The sequence below is a fragment of the Neoarius graeffei genome, chromosome 23 (assembly GCF_027579695.1).
Source record: "Neoarius graeffei isolate fNeoGra1 chromosome 23, fNeoGra1.pri, whole genome shotgun sequence".
Taxonomy (NCBI): Eukaryota; Metazoa; Chordata; class Actinopteri; order Siluriformes; family Ariidae; genus Neoarius; species Neoarius graeffei.
This window is the reverse complement of record NC_083591.1, coordinates 2,298,518-2,316,736: the sequence shown is the minus strand read 5'-3', so window position 1 is coordinate 2,316,736 and position 18,219 is coordinate 2,298,518.

The following is an 18,219-nucleotide window of genomic DNA, read 5'->3' as shown; positions in this document are numbered from 1 at the left end:
CCCCATATGCTTAATGGCAACGGCGGAGAGGCTTTAAAAATGAAAACGAGGTCTTTTTAAAAGTTGGAAAGGTTCCCTTTATTTGATTTAGATGGAGCAGGCTGCTTGCGCGCAAAGCGAAAACGCGCCTGGCCATTGACTCCGGCTCTCATTTATCTCGGGCCATAAGTGTGTTTCATTACAGCCGTGAGCTTTTCATCGGCCGCCTTTGTTTCCTGTGAACGTCTAATGCTGTGAATTAAAGAAGTGACAATATTTTCCATCAGCTTGAAGCTCGGAGAGAAGGGCTCTCGAGTTTGGCAAAAATCAGGCGCATCATTCATCCTGTCACGCCGCACCTGTGCGCCTGGCATTCAAACTCCACAAAACCTATTCTTATTAACCTTAATTATTCAAAAACGGCCGCACAATGGCTGAAATGGAGCAGGTTGAAGTCTGTTTATTGGCCGTAAATGTTTTTTCTCTTCTTGAGAGATCTCCCCATGGCTCTTTGTTCAGGACCCCTCTCCTCCTTTCAGCCTCGTAGCAGGCTTTTTTTTTTTTTTTGGTCAGGATTTTCAATTGCAGCATCTGCTTCATCGGAGGGATCAAAAAAATATGGAGACACCAAACATATGCATGTGAGGGATTTGTTAAATCCCTGTAATGAGTTATTAACTGGGGGCGAACAAAAGCGCACAGGATGGTGAGGGCCTTTTGGTAATACAGTCACTTTTTGGAAACGCCTGTCTATTACACTTCTGTGTAAAATGGACGCCAGGTGATGAGACTAAAATCCTTTAAAGGCCAGCTCTCTTTTTCTCTTTCTCTCCCTCTCTCTCTCACTTTCTGTGTTGCTGCCCCTTTTCTCTCTTTCTCCATGTGAAAAAATCGACGCACATAAATTTAATTGGCTGATCACTCTAATTGACTTGAAACAAAACTGTTTGCGGAGTCGCATAGTTAAAAAGTGCACTTACGTCCACACGTCTTGCTTTACTGTTCCCATATTGTGCCAAAGACAAAGCTTAGTGCTACATTAAAGGCGAGAAAACCATGCCAACACGTCTTGGAGACGTTGTAAGGGCCTCTCTCTGTCTCTCTTTAAGCAGCTGCTATCCAGGGCCTAGACGCACACAAAAAAGAAAGAAAATAAAAAGAAGTTGGAAATAACCAGGTGCAGAGAAACCATCACACAGAAAGCTGGACAAGGATGGATATGTTACGCTTAGCAATAAAGATATCAGTGCGCTTGTTTGAGGTTACTTTGGTTACTTTGGCACCGAGAGTCGCCTCCTTTTTGGGGGGTCCCTTGTGTGAACCAAACTTCAACCACCTGTTGCTCGGGTTGCTCCCATCATAAATCCAGTGGAATAATCATGATTATGTTATCATGTTAAAGGGGGAGAGGGGTCGCGGGGTATTAAAGCCCCCCTCGGAGAGAGAGAAGGGGTTTTGGCAGGGTTAAACGCTTAAAGAGACTCCACTGGTGCTTATTGGATGGAGCAGCTGGCACCCTGATGGCCAAACACTAATGAAAGCGCTATAATCCGGAATATGAGCAGCTTTAACGCTTATTAAAGCTTATAAAAGTCTCTACTGTTGCACTGGTGAGACCACACAGCAAAAATCACCCGGATTTAACAGCAGTTCTGGTGATCCTGAGGACTGCAAACCCCAGTGCACCGCTGCAGCTGTTAAATGAGCCACTGCATAAATCTGGCATACATTTTCATTCAAAGAGAAATTAATGAGGTCAAATTCAATCCAAATTCAGAAGTGAGCAGTTGAGGGTTAAGGGTGGAGCCCAAGTGCCCACCGGTGGCTCTCTGGACCTCTTTTCGACCAACAGGAAACGGGCTACGTTCTTGTTCGTGCACCAAATTTTGACCCTTTCAGAGCATTTCGACCAAAAATAAATTGGTTCGGAACCTGAAAAATTGGGTCTCAGCTGGAACCAAAATATAGCTGGGTGGTGGCGTTGTTTTTTTGTTTTTTTTTCCAACGCAAATCGTGACGATATAAGTGGGCGTGTCGTTAGTTTGGAACGGAGCAACGGAGAAGGAAACATCTTCAGAAAAAAATGGAACGAAAGCAAATATCTTTAATAACAGAACAACAGCTCGCAGGTAATCAATGCGCTCTATTCGTCATCTCGCTACGACTGTTTACTCCCGTTGTGCCACGCCTTCCGTTCATGACGCATCCTTGATTACAACGGTTCTGGTCAAAACTGGTGAAAACATGGGCCGGTTCTCTAGCTGGCACCAAGGTTCAAAGAATCCTGAACCAAACCTGTTCAAAAACCAGGTCGAAAGTATTGGAATTTGACCTGACAACCTTTTGGTCCATAATTCTAAGCTTGCATGCCTTTCAGAGAACAAGTATTAGAAGATTTCTATACACATAAGTGAAATGTGAGTACATTTGTAACAGTATGATGATGGGATTGAAGCATCACCAACTTGAGCTAAAGGAAATGCCATGCAGTTAATGCACCACTAGGTGTTAATGGAGGCTAATTCAGGGGTTAAGGTTGTGTGCTAGTAATCTGCAGGCTGTCAGTTCAAATACCAAGTCCATATATGTCTGTGTCTTCTTATTACTCCTGTTTATTAAAGCCTTATAACTGTGAACGGTTTTTTAAACAAAACAAATTTTATTAGTTTATATGTTATCAGACTGGTGAAGCTTCAAGAAGAAGAAGAAGAAGAAACCTGTTGTCACTCCCAATTTCTTAAATATTGAATCATAAGCAGGACCATGATGATGATGATGATGATAAAGTTGAAGAGGAGGAAGAAGAAGAAGAAAAGAAGAAGAAGAAGAAGAAGAAGAAGAAGAAGAAGAAGAAGAAGAAACCTGTTGTTATTCCCAATTTGTTAAATATTGAATCATAAGCAGGACCATGGATGATGATGATGAAGAAGAAGAAGAAGAAGAAGAAGAAGAAGAAGAAGAAACCTATTGTTACTCCCAATTTGTTAAATATTGAATCATAAGCAAGACCATGGATGATGATGATGATGATGATGATGATGATGATGATGATGAAATTGAAGAAGAAGAAGAAGAAGAAGAAGAAGAAGAAGAAGCCATCTTAGAGCTATTAGCAATGAAATAATTTCAACTTGTTCTCCTAAACCACTTTTTGAAGAAGAAGAAGAAGAAGAAGAAGAAGAAGAAGAAGAAGAAGAAGAAACCTGTTGTTACCCCCAATTTGTTAAATATTGAATCATAAGCAGGACCATGGATGATGATGATGATGATGATGATGATGATGATGATGATGATGAAGTTGAAGAAGAAGAAGAAGAAGAAGAAGAAGAAGAAGAAGAAGCTGGATATCTGAAGAAGTGCCATTAAAAATTGAGATTATTAAATCGAAATATTTAATTTAGTGTTTAATAATGTCACCTAAATTGTTGTATCCCAGAAACAAAAATAGATTTATATTTTACTTTTTAGATTTTTCTCCCCTTGTGTTCGGAAAGTGAAAGTTCTTTCCCCGGCTCTAAGATCATTCCTGATTATGTTCCTCATCCTTGTGCCATGATTGAAGATGACAGCCTTCTCAGTGCACCGCTTCTTTAAAATGGTCTATAAAATGAATAATAAACGCGTCAAAAGACACTTGTCCTGGTTCCAAAACCTCCCCATGGGACCTGGATGCAGATCAGCGCGCAGCATATTAACAGTAAAAAAAAACAAACCCTATTTAATAAGTTGTGCACGTCTCTGATGAGTTATAATAAGCTGAGCATTGGGGACAGCTGGCCTTGCTTGGCCACGCACAGAGCTCCAGTGCCACCCTGGATCTGCCACAGCCACGGTGACCTTCCCCCTCCAACTCGCCTTTCACACCATTACAGCCATAAAGGCGTCGTGCTATGATCTTTGTGCTCCTCAGAATGGGCTCGAATATGGTGCTTAATAGGAGAGGCATTGTGTCCAGCTTTTGCATGCCTCATACTATGAATTATTGCTTCTCTTTTATTCGCCTGGGCTGCAGTTACCATATGAGGTTCATCCAGAGCCTGCCAGGAACTTGACTCCCATTTTTATTAATGCTTCTTCTTCTTCTCCTTCTTTTTTTCTTTACCTTCGCGAAGTCATCTGTTATATCACCAGGAGAATGAGAACACATCCGAGGTGTCATCACACACACACACACACACACACGCACACACACACACCCTCCGGTGATTAACTCAAACCTGACGTGTTTGTATCATTTCAGAGGGACACACTGATCGTTAATTAGTTACCTAAACTCGGGGGATTATTTTTCACTGCTGTAATGAGACTCTGGAGGATGATGGATCATTTAATTAAATATTATATCTGCGTGTCTCCAGTCCTGCCCGAGTCGAACAGGTGGTTTTCCGATCACCTCACGTTTTCTTGAAATGTTCTCCCCGTCCCAGAGATGATATCAGTTCCGAAATTAAACACTTCTTTCCAGTATGATTTAATTGAAGATAATTAAATTAATACCTAGTTGTTTAATGGTTAAATCCTATCCACGGAATTTGCAACAAATGCGCAAATATTTAAAAAACAAACAAACTCAACTAAATAATAACATTTTTGTTTAAATATTGCATGACCTACACATGACCTTAATAGAAATACAAATCTCAAAAAGAATTGCGTGTCATTTTCAGTATTTTGGAAATGCATCATCGTTCCAAATCATGTTAATGCGCATTTTTGGGTATTTAAGCTCATCAGATGAATAGATGTTCTGAGCTGTTAAAATATTATCTGAAAATGGAGAAAATAAAGAAATCCAAAACATACCTAGATGCTTGGTGTATAATTTTTTAATTTAAAAAAATCGTATTAGTTTAAGGGCAGAAATAAAAATGCGCGCTGGTGCTCGTGAGCGCGCACGATGCTTTTTGTCCTAAAATGTCTCTCGTGTATCATTTCGAGAGAAAAAATAAAATAAACTGTTTAAAACATGACAAACTCTTAGGCTGTATTCTTCAGTAATGTGAAGGAATTCTCTCTTGGTCTCGCAGCTCTGTTTGGGGAAACAGGTTCCTCACTGTTCAGCCCAGAAACCCGACAAAAAAAAACTTCAGAACAAAAATGTGATAAATTACAAATATGCAAATGTTGTGCGGCGGCGTTGTGCGTGTGAATGCGGTGTGTGTGTGTGTGTGGGGGGGGGGGGGGGGGGGTGATATGTGAGCCCCCGCACACCACGGTGCGACAATCTGTTTCCGCCGAGCTCGTGCGCGTCCTGCGCTCCGGACCCTCAGCCCGCTGCACCGCCGCCTTTGTTCACCCAGCAGAATGGAGAGATTCCGAAAGCTTGCTCTTTCTCATCTCTCTCTTTTTTCCCTCTTTCTGCAGTTGCCAGCCAAGACTAGAACTTTTTCATTTGTCATCAAATTAAAACCATTAATTTTACAATATTCACAAAAGGAGGGAAATGCAGGCGATGAAACGCAGCTTGGTCACTGCCATGAACTTCACTGCTCTGTGTTTCTCAGCAGGAACAGATGATGCATTTGAGAAAAGAAATGGAAGAGATGTGTGGCGGGGGTGGGGGGGGGATCAGCTTTCTTTCAAATCAATTAATAAAAACATTATTCATTCTGATGAGTGCTATAGAACAAATAATACAAATAATAAGTTCAAAAGCTGCAACAAAATTAATTTCACTTCACATCAGAAAGCGAACTGTGTGTGTGTGTGTGTGTGTGTGTGTGTGTGTGTGTGTGTGTGTGTGTGTGTGTGTGTGTACCCTGGGTAACGCAGGCAGTGGGTGAAGCTCTCGGGTTCTTTATTGTCTCCTGAAGGTTGAAAAAGAAGCAGCTCAGTGCTGATTTGCCCCATAAGTTTGCTGTACTGGGTTTTAATGGCCTCAGGCCAGGCCTGGGAACGCTTCCAGCCTTGACTCCCATTAACCCTCTATGGTGAAACTCTGCTGGAATCCAACACACCAGCCATCTCCATTTATCCCTTAACTAATGCAACCAATTAATTTCTTGAGGTGCACAAAAAATCCAGTTTTTCCCCTGTTGTTTTACAAACTGTGCTGTAGTGTGTGTGTTTAGTGACTTTCCCCCCTCCTGAGAGCGTTTAAGGTGCTGATATAAATCAGACACCTGACTGTGGAAGAAAAAAAAGAGAGGAAAAAAGGCAGAAAAAAGCACTTCAGCCCTAGTGGCAGACTGAACACAGCCCATAAGGGTGATGTGATGTGTTTTATTTGACATGCTGAAGCCTAGTTAATAAGAGATTACAAGGAATTAAAGCATAATCACATAATCCTGGTGCGAAAGGGCTGCAGTGCGGTGATCCCAGCTCTCCATCACCAGATCAACATCCATCTGAAATGACACTCTGGTAAAGGAGAAATTGGTAATTGATTCTAAGCTTGTCTCTGAGGATCAACGAGGGCTGATGGAAGCTGGGTTTGGATTACAGCACTGCAGGGGATTCATACTGAGGGGCAACACACACACACACTTGTCTTGCTATCCTTCTTGTGAGGACCTTCAGAATTATTAACCCAAACCTCAGTGACCAAAAGGAACCGTCTTGGCTTTTTTCTTTTTTTTTTTCATATATGAAAGTTTTTGTTTAATCAGGTACTCCTGTCAGATATTTCTATCCTTGTGGGGACATTTGGTCTTCAACAAGATATGGCAGAATTATTTTTACACACTGTGGTATTAGAGATTTCTCACAGAATTATTCCTATTAGTAATTAGTGTAATTAGTAACAAAAAGGTTTGTTCCATGAAAAAATATTACATACATGTGTTGTTGTTGCTGTTGTTCTTGTTTTTCAGACCTACATCATTTTTATTTTCTAAAAGGGCTCTAAAGAGAATAAACCTGTTGAGTTTACAGATTAAAAGCTCACTTAATATTAATCAGGTGGCACGGTGGTGTAGTGGTTAGCGCTGTCGCCTCACAGCAAGAAGGTCCGGGTTCGAGCCCCGTGGCCGGCGAGGGCCTTTCTGTGTAGAGTTTGCATGTTCTCCCCGTGTCCGCGTGGGTTTCCTCCGGGTGCTCCGGTTTCCCCCACAGTCCAAAGACATGCAGGTTAGGTTAACTGGTGACTCTAAATTGAGCGTAGGTGTGAATGTGAGTGTGAATGGTTGTCTGTGTCTATGTGTCAGCCCTGTGATGACCTGGCGACTTGTCCAGGGTGAACCCCGCCTTTCGCCCATAGTCAGCTGGGATAGGCTCCAGCTTGCCTGCGACCCTGTAGAACAGGATAAAGCGGCTACAGATAATGAGATGAGATGAGATGAGATGAGATAATATTAATCAGTTATAAGATAAAGTATATTATCAAAATGTAACCTTCTACAATTAGATCTAGATTTCATAATCAAAGATCAATTCTGTACTTAGATTTTCTCATTTTGGAGAAAGAATATTAAACAAAACCTTTTTAAACAATGATACATTTTAATATTTGTGAATAATTGTATTATTCTATTATAAATAAAGTTTGCTTTCAGAGATGTTCATTTGAGTAAATTTATGCAGAATGATATGATGATGATGATGATGATGATGATGATGATGATGATGACTGACAATGTTTTTTTGTTTTTGTTTTGTCAGTGTAAAGCTACACCACACACATCTCCAGCATCTCCAGGAAACATCTCCAACCCACAGTGAAGTTCGACAGAAACTGAAATGGAGCTCGTATTGTTTTCCTCGTCAGACACCATCTAAACCTTCTGAAGCCCTGATTCTGAAGCCCATGGTTTCTTTTTTGGACCATGTGAAGCTAAAAGACATTCTTGGATGTCTCATGATGTTGGATACCGAACACACACACACACACACACACACACACACACACACACACACACACACACACACACACACACACACACACACACACTTCTTTGGGTCGCTGTGGCAGTGGATTACAGCCATTCAGTCCTGGAGTCAATTAAATCCTGTTAAAGTCACCACATGCTTTGTTTACACATTATGGGAACTCTGTGAAGTGGGAGGAGAAGAAACAATCTGATGAATGCCTTTTCAAAAGGTTATTTGAGGCGTGTGTGTGTGTGTGTGTGTGTGTGTGTGTGTGTGTGTGTGTGTGTGTGTGTGTGTGTGTGTGTGTGTTAAAGAATGTCCAAACTCAAACCCTGGAGCTTTATGTTCAGATCTTAAATATTATGTTTGAGCTTCATGCAAAAGAAACTGGTGAATAATCACTAAATGTTATATCTGTAATTTAACTATCAAATTATGGAACTTTATAAGACTTAAAAATGTGTTTTTTTAATAAATTCCTATACTCACGTTCATTACCAAAGTCCAGAAAATGGTGCAAAATGATTAATATTACATGACAAGAGAGGACAGAAATGTGTCCTCGTCCATAGTGTCCTGGATTTTAAAAGGTTAATATACTTTATATAAAATGCTTTAATCATGTGTTAGTGTATACATGCTTGTAAAATTTGCTTCAAAATCAAGTATATATAAATAAATAAATTTTACTATTTATTTATTTGACTATCAGGCCCATGCCTCTGTGCTCGTTGCTTTATTTGTGCTGTGGATCGTGTGTGAGAAAAGATTTCTACTTGATGTTCTGTAGTCGGGGTGTTGGGGGGGGGGGGGGGGGGGGGGAGACGATCGTGGCCAAATCTTCATCCTCAGTTTCTAATCAGAATCCTGAAGTTACAAAAATAAAATAAAATAAAAATCATTAAAACCTCCAGTGACAGTACCTGACCCTGTAAAAACAGCAAAACTAGGAAATAAAGCCTCCTGTAAAAGTATGAGCCATAAATTGTGATGCGGGATGAGTGCTTTTTAACCATCCCAAGTCATTTTTTTGTACCAATCAAATGAATGTGAGGACTGCCCATGGGAGGGGCGACATGACATTTTCCCCGGCCGAGAGTAAACAGGTCACGGACCCTCCATACACACCAAGGCGGTGGGAGGGAGAACTTTACCGCACCGTGTAACCGAATCAAACCAGTGGTTGCCCCTTTTCAGCCCGCTGGAATAGCCATAACAATACCATTCAGAGGCGAGCAGAGAAGACATGCTCCTTTCAGACGCCCTGAGAGAAAGGCTTTCATCCGCTGGAGCAGCTTTGTCGCCTTTGAGAGACGGAAAAGAAAGCTCTTTATGATCTCCCCAAAGCTGTTTGTTTTCTTTCACCTTATTTCTAGTTTTTCTTCTTAGGAAAGGCTCGAAGGCCGGAGCGACAGAGACGCTGGATTCTGGGAAGAGAGTTCTGAGAGGCGAGGGAGCGCTAGGCGTCGTCAGTGCCCCGGTGCTGACCTAGGCCTTTCAGGGTGCTTGAACACATCAGAATTGCCATTGTTGAGGTTGATTAATTGAGTCTGATAAGTTACCATGAATGAAGATTGTTATAGAGTTTAATGTGGTGGGCCTGGGTTTGTAAATGCCCCTTTCACATCGCTCCACGGCCAAGCATATGGGCCAGACGTATTCATGGTTTAAAAAAAAAAAAAGAAGGACTAAATTTATGGCTGTGTGTCTTAGAGTTTTTTTTCTCTTCTCTTCTTTTGATCATTTGCAGAGTGACTTTTGTAGCTTTCAGCACTAGTCCAATAAAAGCGAATACTTTTGTGAAAGTGACAGTTAAATAGCACTAACTCCGTCTGCTTCCAGCATTTTATTGGCTTTGTCAAGTATCGGAACATGACTGGAAAATTCGAAGGCTTCCCAAAGAGAGAGTTGGAAATACAGATGATGTTTGATATATTTAATTTATAGGAGTTTAAAAAGAACTAAATCTAAATCAAGGATCTAAATATTTCTAAAGATATAATACATTTCAGATGCTGCTTTGTAACATAAAACAATCACTTTGGGCGAGAGTGAGCGAGGGTGTGCAAGGGTGGGCGAGGGTGGGCGAGAGTGGGTGAGCGATACAGAAGAAAAATCATTCAGACCTTAGATTACAGTGAGGGCTGAACAAACCTAAGCTGGCTAGTGACATCAGCCTTCTCCAGCTCTGTCCCAGTGTCACGACTTGTGTCTTATCTGCTGCATCTCAATTACCATGTGTCAACGACGATGTATAGGCTGCGTTCCCATAGTTAAGTGTAGAGGTTAGTGACCAGACCCCCTCGACTGATGACCAGCACCCTCTTTACCCCTCCTCCTGCCTTTCACCCTTGTCCTCAGGCACGCTGTCGTTTAGCCGTCCTGACCCACTCGAACATGTCAGTGGCCCTCGCAGGAGGCAGGTTACTGACACTGAAACAGCTTCATTAGGACACAATACACAATTCATCTGTTATAAACATTTGAAAAACTTCTAAACATTTTTTTTTACATTCCAGTCTACTTTTTCTAGAATGATTACTGTATATATCTATGATATGTGATTATGTGATTGCATAAAATGTGACCCAAGGCTTTGTTAGTGCTGTAATCTGTAGTACTTTAAGGACAGAATATCTATACAAAATCAAAAGAAAATTCTAGACCTGGAAAATGAATGCTTTAAAAAAATTACCTTTATAAAATCATTTAAAAAATCTTTCTGACTGAAGAAGAACCTAATCATCAGGAGTCACTGCAATACACATTTTATTGTTCTTTTGGTGTTAAAACACTCTACGTGTTTACACTTCACTTATCAGAACATGTATTTTGTGTTCTACGTATTAAGACACATTTCTTTAAATTCTTTGTGGCTTTAAATGATTTCTTCTAAATGTTAAACAGCTGGTTGATTCGTTGATGCATCAGTAAAACTAATAAACTAGTCACAATGTAAAGTGACTCATCTTGAATAAATGCATTTAAATATATTTGAGAAAGTTATAGCAACTTTCAAGCACCTTATTTTATTAAAATTTAAGGTTTGATGATGGATCATCTCAATTAAAATGGAGAGACCTGAGACAATATTGGGGTCCTGCGTGTGCTAGAGCTGATGATAAACCGTCTACTGGCTTCATTAACCTTTTTGCCTTTTTTCCTCATTTGTTATAGAAAGTTCAAGAATCTCTGTATGCTTGCTTGCCCTTTGGCTTGGAGATAGCTGATGGATTGAAGTGCACGGCTGCTGGGAGAAAGGACACTCGTCTAATCGTCTCTGCTTACGAATCTGTGTGCAGGACAGCGGCGTAATTTAGCAGATTAATTTGTTAGCTTCTGTGCACTGGATTTTCCCATCTGAGAGCTTCCATATTGACTGAGGGAATCAAGGCATGTGGTTATCTAACTCAGTCCTGATGGCTGAGCTCATTAGCCGTGATCCCAATCATCAAGAAATCAATAAACAGGCAAAAGGAGAGATTAAAGGGCGCTAAAGCGGGACAGTCCTGGCACTATGTTCCGGAAAGGTCAGACGCTAACACAGAGCTTGTAGTGGTCATGACAATCTTAATATTGTAAGCTGAAAGAGAAAGCTAATCAGATGGAATAAATGCTTTATGAGTCTAAGGGTCTGGTTGGCGCTCTAATTGGCTACTTTACTACTAAGATATTAGCTCATATACCATGAGTAGAGAAAAACAAAATGGTGGCGCATGTTGCCAAACCAACCAAGGATGAAATAAAAACACTACTTGAAACAAAACCCCATGTATTGTTATTAAGTATTTAAAAGAAACAGAAATAGCTAAGGGGTGGCACGGTGGTGTAGTGGTTAGCGCTGTCGCCTCACAGCAAGAAGGTCCGGGTTCGAGCCCCGTGGCCGGCGAGGGCCTTTCTGTGCGGAGTTTGCATGTTCTCCCTGTGTCCGCGTGGGTTTCCTCCGGGTGCTCCGGTTTCCCCCACAGTCCAAAGACATGCAGGTTAGGTTAACTGGTGACTCTAAATTGAGCGTAGGTGTGAATGTGAGTGTGAATGGTTGTCTGTGTCTATGTGTCAGCCCTGTGATGACCTGGCGACTTGTCCAGGGTGAACCCCGCCTTTTGCCTGTAGTCAGCTGGGATAGGCTCCAGCTCGCCTGCAACCCTGTAGAACAGGATAAAGCGGCTACAGATAATGAGATAAGATGAGAAATAGCTAAAAGAATGTGTTCCCCCCCACACACCAATATCTCCTGTTCCATACTCCAGCCCAGTTGGTGGCAGTAATGCACCTTTAAGTTGGTTTGCCAATTGCCAAAAAACCCTAAAGAAGAAGAAGAAAAAGAACCACACACCTCCATACAAAAAAATGGAATGAAAGTGTTTGATGGTAAGAACATATCCTTTTTTTTTCATTTTTCAAGAATTATTATTATTACATTTTTCACAAATTGCTCCTGTCATTTCTCCGGTTTGTTTACATTCTAAGCGGAAATGATTTTGCTGGACATTTTGCAGAAAGTTTTTATTTATTGAATTTGCAAAAAATAAAAATAAAAATGCTCTGTTTCTCAAAATCCAGTGAATGTGGATAGAATAAAACAGTTATTCCACTCAATCTCATCGTGCATGGCTTATAGACAACTCGGTGCCACGCGCCTCGTCACCCATCAGCTCATGTACGAGTCGATTTTGTGGAATAAGTGTAAATTGAATGTCTGTGAAACAAGCTTGCATCTGTTCTTACTTATGTTATTGTATCGCTGACACTGGAGACTCCTTCCATAAATGTTCCAAAAACACGATTTTTCTCAAGGAAAACGTATCCGTACATGTTTTTTAATCCGGTTATATGGTGCGTCCACAGTGCAAGTCCCTATGAATCAGCTGTTACTACAGAAATGATAAAACGAGTGCATTAATACAACTATAAAGCTGCTGGCGCTCTGTGTGGTCACACTGTTCTAGAAAACATCTTCTGACCAAAGAGATTCTTTATGGATGTAAAGTGCACATGATGCCTCCTTGTCCTTCTTTGAGTTGTTTTTATTCTAATTCAAAGCACGAGAATCGGCTCTTGAATGTAGTGTAGAACTTCCTCTCCGCTCTGTCGTGTTCAGACATAAATAAACTGATATTGTTCATATCATGAAGCTCTCTCAATTATTGGGCTAAAAATCCAGATTCCGTGAAATCCAATTCTAGCTTTAATCAGATGTAAACATGCTGTGTATGCCGTCCTGTGGATAAATGGCTAGCTATGAAAATGAGATGATAATCAGATTATTAGCGTGCACATAGCAAAGTGTGTGTTAATCAGGCTCTCACCAGCTGAGTGTTTGTGGAACAACAGGCAGCATTACAGCAACTCTTTTCTCAACAGCGTCCCTGATATCGTACAACAAGAACCTCTATGTGCAAGACAGGGCAAATCCGAGACACAAGATGTAAAACCTTCTGTTTTTACTCTGCTTGATACTTCAGCCGGTTTGCGGCGTCTCCTTCATTGTAAACGGGTGACGCCGGGCATGGTGCTGCCCTGACAGAATAAGGTGATGTGTGGTTTATTCTCTCGCTCTCACACAAAGCCACGTGGAGAGCTGCGTATTACAAAAAACCCGAGTGCATAGACACAGCACAAACTTATGCATATTCATCAGCTGGAGGCAATTAAGGGCCGGATCAAGAGGCCTAATAACCTTGCACCTGTTAAAATCTGATCTGTGTTAACCTCTGATGTGTGTTTGTGACAAGCTACAGGTGCACATTTCATTTGCAGTGACACGGCGGGGCCTCGGGTTTCTCAATACACAATCTAATCACGGCTCTTAACGAGAAAGCATTCGAGTTTAAAGAGCTTAAATGCTACTCCTTAATTTGATGCTTTCAGACAGAAGATCTTTAGCGCTTCAAAATAAATGTAAACACTGTTTCCTAAATGCATACTTGGATACTACTTACTCCCCGACAGCACCTTCTGTTCCTGCTGCGTGCATCACTCAAGAAATAGCAGCTACTTTACTATTATTTGCACTTCTGCTCAGATTCTAACTGCTTTTCTTTAGCTTTGTATTTGCACTCTGAGCGAGGCCTTACGCTGCAGATGTGCCGCAAAAACAGAGGAACATTCAGTTAGCTGTAGAGTCTGAATCTGACGTGGGATTTATTGCTGCTCTGAGCCATGACGTACAGGACTGTCCTAAAGTCTTAAACATTTTAGAGTTCCACATGTTCATTTTTTTTCCAGCACAAAATTAAATATTACAGAAAATAAAGTTTGTATCTGAGCAGCATGTTCCATAAGAGACACTTTTCAGATGAAAAAAGAAAACATAATGAAGGCTGCTGGGTTTTGGTGTAAAATGAAGAAGTGAGTGTGACAGTCAAAGTGTCCAGAAGAACTGGGACTGGTTCTGTAAGATGCTCAGGAAAACCTACAGATCATTTCCGCATAAAACTGCACAGGAAATTTCATCTCACACCAAATATTGAATTTGTTTCATTTATTACGGCTTACTGATTACTGTTTATAGTATTTTTTTAATGATGAAACATTTCATTTCATTATTTTTTAAGCCATTCTTGGTCGACAGCATTTCTTGGCACGTCCCTAAGAATTTTGCACAGAACTGTATATCATTTAAAAATGTATTCTGATTTTATAATGTTTAATTACACCTCATAGTAGAAAATATTACATCATAGATATTACATTGTGATATAAAATCCTTCAGGATCAGAGATACACAAGTGACATTTAGGCTGCTTATCATGTTTTTTTTTTTAGCAAAATATAAAATAATCATGTAGCTTTTTTCAGAGAAACCGCAAAACGTGTAAAGTCTTCTGTTCTGAAATTGTTAGAGCTTTATTTCTGTTCCACTGCATCAGTAATTAAACACGTTTCTAATCTGTTTATTATTAGCAGCACGTCCTCTGTACAAGTCCCTGTGAACGAGCTGTTACTATAGAAACGATAACGTGGTAGAACGAGCACATTAAAATATTTATATACTCGTACCTGTGATTTTCCCCGCACATGCTAACAAATCAGAATTGATGCATAAAACATATACATAATACAGCTTGAGTTCATAATGCTGTTTCACGATTTCCTGTGTGTGCATCCTCCACGCTTTGCCTAATCTTTCAGATCAAGTCAGGTGAAATGCTGCATTTGATTCATTTCCAGACATCAGTGACGGCGTAAAATCTCTGAGTCATTACATCATTGGGCAATGCACAAAGCCGAATGTCCACTTGGTGTGGCGTGTCCGATCACAGAGCTTTGAGTCAAGTGGTGCTGTCTGATTGAGTGTGTTGGCTCATATGGGTGTGAAGGTCGGGTCAGCCCGGGTCAGCTCAGACATCCAAAAGGCCGGAGGGAGGGCTTCAGGGTGTCTCGAGGCGAGAGTGGTCACTGAATGTGTTGCTCGTCGAACACAAGACAAAAAAGAGTGTCAGCTTGGGCTTTATTGCAGGGTTTAGTTTTGTTTCTTGCAAACTGAAGAAGACAAAAAGAGTGAAAGGAAGAGCTCTTAAAAGCCCATTGTGTGCAGAAAAGGGGTAGGCGTTGATGTTTGTTTGCAGTAATAAAACAGTGGACGGGGTGAAGCAGCCTGACACTGCACACTGAACGAGGACACTAATGAAGATTTCAGCCCTGACCTCTGGGTCTGATCAGAGCAGAAACACTCAGCTGTAGTTGCTTGTTGGCTCGTGAGATAATTAAACATCATCAGCATCAGTATTTTCACTGAAGCGTCTTACTGTGATTGCTCATGGCATTATAAAGATGTGTGATATGTGATGGGACGATATGTCCCTCTGTCCATAGACCACTAACTGGTACAACAACATGTAAACCAATAGAAGTACTTTTTTGAAAAGCCATAAAAGTTTTTGATAAAAAGGCATTATCATTTCCTCACAGTAACATCCTGGAAAGACACAATCTTTTGAGTTTTGAGAATTTTAAAAAGTTTAAGTATGCATGCTTTATATATAAGGCTTTACATGGGCTTTCCCCATCCCTGTTAAAAGATTTTTTTAAAAGAGTTGATAGTGGCGGAAGCACAAGGGCCTCTACTAAAGGGGGCTGTATAGTACGCATCACATTTGGACAAACTATCCTGTCGGTAAAGGGGAACAAATTTTGGAACTGTCTACCGCTTACACTAAGGGTGAACCCTCCATATCACTAATTCAAGACTCATCTCAAACTATGGCTCATGGAAAATCAGAACTGCAAACATTTCTAACTGTGTTATATGAGGGTAAGTCAAAAAGTTCTAAGACAAATTGAAAAAAATCTTTATTTATGAAAATAACAAAGCTATTTCTCTACATATCCTCCATTTAAGTCTAAACCCTCCTGCAAGCGATGTTTCCATCGGAGAATTCCTTCTCTGTAGAATTCTGGGGGATGTCTTTCACACCTTATGAAATTATAACCTCGGTCTTAGAACTTTTTGACTTACCCTCGTATATTTGTATTTTTTAAGCCTATTCTGTCTGAGACCGGATTTGTTCAGAGTGTGCCTTGCTGTTGTCTTTGTCTCTATCCATGTTGTTGTATGTTGTGTATTGCATAATTGTGTATTGTGTTGTTTATTTTTGTTGGTTCTGTCACTGTCCTGGACTTGTGAATAGTGATGCTGTATCTGTCCCTAATTAGTGTAGTGCTGTATGTGTGTTTGTGTCCCATTCTGTTTTATATCATCTGCCGAGGGACTACAGATAAAAATTAGCAATTATGCTAACTCTGGCATATTTACATTACATATTTTATACTCTTGTTCATGAATGTGTAGTGTACCTATCAAATAAACTGATAAATAAATGAATAAGATGCCCACCGGTGTACATCGCAATTAAAGTTCCAGAGACAGAAGATACAGAAACCAAGTTTCTCATCTTGCTGCTTCTGTCGTCCCTCAGTAAGTTTCCTGTTTAATTGCAACCTTCTCAAATCATTAGCTCATTAACACATCCTTCATGAGGCTCGAATGGAGCAAGGAAGCAGCAAATCATGGAGTACGCGATGACCCAAGCACCAGGACAGGAAAACCACTCATGATAATGATGATGATGATGCCCTTTATTGTCATTAGTCACATGTACCAGCGAAATTAGCCGTCAACCTGTCCGTACATTTACAACATACAGTTGACATAGGGTAGACAGGACAGGAAGACAGGGATAAAGATAAAAAGGAAACGCAACATGAGGAGAGATAAGGAAAAAAAAGAACACCTCCCCCACTATGCTCCTGTCAGAAGTACAGTGTGGGAACATTAAAAAAAAACTTTGCATAAGCACACAACAACACAAGTACACTTTAAACACGGGACTTGAGCAGGGGGAATCAGGGGTAAGGGGAGGAGGTAATCCAGCGCAAGCAAGCAGCCGTCCGCTCCTGCAGCCATGAAGGCGCTGGTCACGCACCCGCTTGTCACACTGGAGGTAAAAATGGCGACCACGGAGAGTTGGAGAGGAATGAGAGTGTCTCCCGGCATTGACCTTCAGGGGGAAATGTTTTCTCAGCAACGGCCTAAAACAAGGCCGGTTCTGTCTCAGGGCGCCGAATGTCGATAAGATATGAATTGTTTGGTCTTTCCAGACGCAGTCTTTGCACGTCCTCACCGCTCGTCCATATCTGTCCATTCTATTCAAATTGATCTCCGAAAAATGTATTCCTTGCAAAGCTGAAAGCTGCTCCGAGATAACAACCATTTTGTGGTTAAAGTTCTGAATGTCCATAGTCCAAGTGCCAACAGCTTTGCCCACCACTCCAATATCGGGCAGCTTTGTGAGGCTTTGAACAGCTGTCACCGTTGTCTGATTTCCTCGATATACCAGGGCAATGCCTAATCCAATCAGCAAAAGTCCTGTAATCATGGTTCCGAATAGGTAGATATCTTCAATGTCCTCCACAGAAAGAATCGCCAGGCACACGACCCGCCACCGCTCCCACGCGTCCATCATGTAACCAGCCGCAAACGTTCTGGCAGGACAAACGGGTTCCCCCGAACCCAAAACTGTGTCAATTTCGTTAGGAGACCAGTTTATCAATTCCATGCTTTTTAGTTTAGAAAGTAATGCAGGAAGAGTCTCTTCAAAAAGTACAGCAGACAAGACAAGACACAGAAGCACAAGCAGGGAAAAAAAGGAGGGAGAGGGAGAGCAGAATGCGACCACCTTCCGTGGAAGCACGGAGAGAAAAAAAAATTAAATATCATTAATATGATATTAATACGATATCATCATTTATACCACAGTTCTGGTGAGCAGTCCTGGACTCTGATTGGTCAGAAGGTGTTGATTAGTTTTCTATAACAGCAGCTTTGACAGTTGTAGTGCAGCTGCAAATCACAGGTTTATATTAATGCTATCACATGTACTATATATGTCATTGTTTCTATAGTAACAGCTCGTTCACAGGGACTTA